Genomic DNA, 4,209 nt, shown 5'->3' on the forward strand with positions numbered 1-4,209 from the left:
TTATTTAAATACAAAGTAATTCAATCTTTGTTAAATATATTATAAATAGCTCCAAAGATCAAAGCTCCATGCTAGTAGTGATAAAGTTGTGGGAAAACCAGTAAATTGCAGATAATGTAAAGTAAAGAGTGAAGCATGCAATGGCCTTCAATGTAAGAACTCAACAGGGGATGTTAAGACAGTTGTTTATTTGGTACCTTACTGTGCTGCTACCAGAAGGACATATGGTGTGTTTCATCCTTAACTGTTCATTTTCTTCATCTCCTTATAATTAGAGTCCAGGTACCAAGCAATCACCATATGAGTAACTCACATACTTCACCATGCATGAGTGTTTTTTTCTTTGAATATCTGGAATCCAGATGTGTTTTCAGTGTGAAATAAGACACTATTTAACTCCAGGTATTTAACACATGGGTTTCAAGATCTTATCATTTAGTGCAATTGAAAAACATGCAAACCTTCAGTAGAGAAACTGCTGAGAGCTGCTACTTGCATCTCTTTCTCTATCGTGTATCATTTGCTCCCTCAATTCATACCAGTTTTCTGGTCCTCCCTACTCTCTTCACTCATGGACTAACTATGAGTATTTGGAAACAAAGCTCCCAGCCAGGTCTGGGGACACATGCTGAGGTAGGTGTGACATTTTGGACACTGAACTTTCCACCTATAAGTCACTAGCTAAAACCAGCTCAACTGAACGACGATTAAAATTTCATCTCTAAGAGCTTCCATGCAAAGGGACCGATATAGGAATCATTACACTGAATACACTGGAGGCACGTTAAACTAAGAACTGGAAAAGGAGTTGCCTCAGCTCCAGATGATGTTTTTATATGAGGAATTATTGTGGAGGAGCTGTCCCTTTTTAAGCTTGTACCTTACCTTGTTCTTGGAGTAATGTTTGTGTGTACACAAGCCATTAGCTGCATCCACAGAACTCTGTATTTGAAAAAATTCTGCTCTAAATTGTTATTATTATACTATGGAATAATTTGCAGGTTCATCAAAGAGGCTGCAAATTGCAGGAGCATTGGAGGCCAAATTAGTTATCCCCAGGAGATACAGCCTTCTCAGGCTGGGGTGGGGTAATATAGACATAGTTGTATCTGTGGAAAGCTTTTCTTGCAGATAAACACAGAATTTAATTCAAAAAGGCTATTATCTAATACTTCTAATTGATACTAATTTATTCTTTAAACTGATGTTTGTAATTATTCTTATATATGCAAAACAGTCTATTTGCATAACATACACACAGAGCTACACAAAACACAGCAGCCTGAGGTTCTACGTCTTCTTTCCCTGACTCATTATGTCATCTTTAATGTTTCTTTTTGCCCTTCTCCATTCTCTTTTTTTCCCTTGATAGAAAAATCCTTCTCCCTTATCATTCTTTCATTACTCTTTCTTTTTTCTTTCCTTGGTTTTCTTATTCTTTTTTTGATCTACACCTACTTACTTGTTTCTTCATTTTTCCAAAATCCATCCTCTTACCTGAGGTAAAGATATCCAGCAGTTGTCTTAGAATTCTGGCTGGCCTATCTACTAGTTGGCATTTGCTTTCATAGAGGGACTGGGTGAAACTCCTACTGTATCCTATCCCACAGAAGAGTGTTTCTCCTGCAATGGTTGTACACCAGTCCACAGATGCTCAGTAGTATGATAAGAAACTACATTTTAGAAGTAAATGCTAAAAACTCTTGTCATAGTAGGCTCTTCAGGCCCTAGGTTTTTCTTTAGTAAGACTGATGGAAGTAGTATATTAACCTAGAAACTATTAATAACAATTGCAGACTAAAATATGGTAAGTGACTAGGCTTCATCCTGCGTCCGTAGTGCACCACCCTCAGGGTTCCTCACCTCCAGGACATCTGTTCCCAGTCACCCCACTCCTATATATCTCCCTGTCATTCTTGGCTTTCTGTCCATCACTAGAGGTGACGTTTAAGCTCATTTGCACTGCCCTGTCATGTTCAGACCACCAGGAGCTACTGCTCCACGTCCTCCGTCTGCCTCTTGGTCCTTCACCCCAAGTGTGAAGCTGGCCACACCTTGTGACACTGCAGACCTCAGTCTCTTCCCAGTCCCATTTTCCCTCCTCCTTTCCCTTCTTTTGAAGGCAATAGTGCTCCTACTGGCAAAATGCACCAGTCCATATCAGTACAGTGATGACAAGAACCAGTAAAATGTTATTAAAAAGCCATGAAGTCTTTACATGATCAGTGATGAAAGTCACAGCATAGTTATGTAAATTAATAGTTTCTTGCATGACTCTCTTGATCTGACTTTTACAGGGGGGTTTACCAAGCACTGGAATGTCATCTCTCTCTACAGGAAAAACTTATGCTGGCTTTCTAATAAGAACAAACAGGCAGACCCTGCAAAGATACTGACACTCTTCCACACCCTAAGCTGAAGTGAATGTTATTTGGACACCACTTGCTGTTGTCATAGCTCTAGCAAGAGTAAAGATGCAGACACTGAGTTGAGACAATAACAGCCAAAATGTGGAAATTACCATCATAGACTGTTCTGAGAGCAAAAACTGACTGCAAGTGACACAGAGGAATCTGAAAAGGGGTTGCATGCAATGAGATTATTCTTCAGTTGTGAGATGTGGCATGCCTAAAGTGAAAAAAAAATTATTTTTGTACAATTTTATCTTGCATTCTAAGAATTATTTTAGCAATTGAAAAATACTTCTTTACCACCCAGATGACTCAAAACTTGGTAAACAGGTTTTCTTTGAACTTCCTAATTAAATTAGTTTTGGGTAGAATGCAAGCACAATAAATTCCAGCTCTAAAGGTCACATTTTGGAAACATTATAAGCCACTTAACAACAGAAGCTTGTAAGGAGAATGCTTGCTCAGCCTTTATGACTGTCTTGCAACACTGTAATAGCACCGGGACAGCAGTATTACTGTAATTAAATATCCTTTGCAACAGTCTGGAGAAGCGGAAACACTGGTCATCTAAGCTGTGTAGTAGAGCAATACCCTTGGGACTGAGATGTGCACAAGGGTTAACTCTTTCTCAGGCATTGTAATGTGACAAGCATCAGCTCCCACATATATAGCTCAGCCAATAAGCTTGTATTGATAAAACGATTGAATATATATGTTTTATTGGTCAAAACTTTTGTACATATGGAAGAGGGAATTCTTAAATCTGTCCATTATGGGATTCAGGAGATTTAGCTTTAGCCATTTGAGACTGTTCCTCTCCTTATCCTTCTGTGGTTATGCTTTCAAGGGCAGAGAGAGTAGGACAGGATGTGTGGCTGTGCCATAGTCAAACCAGCAGATTGATTTCCAGTTACAATACACGTGGGGTGGAGGGGTGGCAGAGGCACACGGAGGCCTCCCATGGTTCATGAGCAGCCTCCTAGACAGAATGGAGAAGTTGGCATCCAAAACTGTCTGAGCTGAATCCTTCTGAGCCTGTCTGTCAGTGCCTCACCACCACAGCTATTTCACATTAGAGAAAACAGCTACTCAGGTAATGCTCTCTGTCTTATTAGCTACAGGTTCTTAAGCATGAATCTGAGAGCAATAGGTACATACCCATATGCAATATGAGCTTCTGTGCTCTCCAAGAATTCTTCCATGACAAAAGGTAAGGACAAACTTTGGGAACTGCTCACTCTGATAAGTGACATTTTATTCTATGGGAACAAACTTGTATACACTCACACAATCATTATAACTAAAAATATAGAAATAACATGGTTTCTACAGCGTAAAAAAACCCTAAACAAACCAATAACAAAAATAGCTGAGGGATAAATTATGGGAGTAAACAAGACACTCTTCTGTCCTGCAGGTTCACCTGGATGTCATGGCTGATTCAAGACTTGTGTACCACCTATGATGTGCCTGACTGCATCCAGGGCAGTTTTTGTATACCTTTGTCAAACAGCCACCATTTGGGCTGCTAGCAAGTTTGTTCTTAACCAAAACTGGAAAAAACTGCATAGCTTGCACACCTAACTATGAAAGTAAAAGGTATGAGACTACTATGCTCTCTGTAGAGACAACATAGAAACACATCTAGAAAAGTGGCTTTCATATTTCCTTGAGATATTTAAGTTCTTTCTACATATCTCTATCCCACAGCAGGTTGAATCTTCTAGGAATATTTGCTTCTGTGGTATCTCCCTTCTTAAGCAACACTGGAGGTTTTCACTATTGCGAGCAAAAGTTT

At 39.4% G+C, this 4,209-nt stretch overlaps 1 long non-coding RNA gene across 1 annotated transcript; it reads left to right on the plus strand.

The window, feature by feature from the left end:
• Nucleotides 1-531: 531 nt before the first annotated feature.
• Nucleotides 532-3,938, plus strand: LOC142601567 (uncharacterized). The gene is made up of 3 exons (XR_012835082.1): nt 532-633; nt 3,527-3,621; nt 3,829-3,938. It is a non-coding gene; the product is annotated as an uncharacterized LOC142601567 (long non-coding RNA).
• Nucleotides 3,939-4,209: the final 271 nt, after the last annotated feature.

The sequence above is a fragment of the Balearica regulorum genome, chromosome 4, assembly GCF_011004875.1.
Source record: "Balearica regulorum gibbericeps isolate bBalReg1 chromosome 4, bBalReg1.pri, whole genome shotgun sequence".
In the NCBI taxonomy this organism is placed as follows: domain Eukaryota; kingdom Metazoa; phylum Chordata; class Aves; order Gruiformes; family Gruidae; genus Balearica; species Balearica regulorum.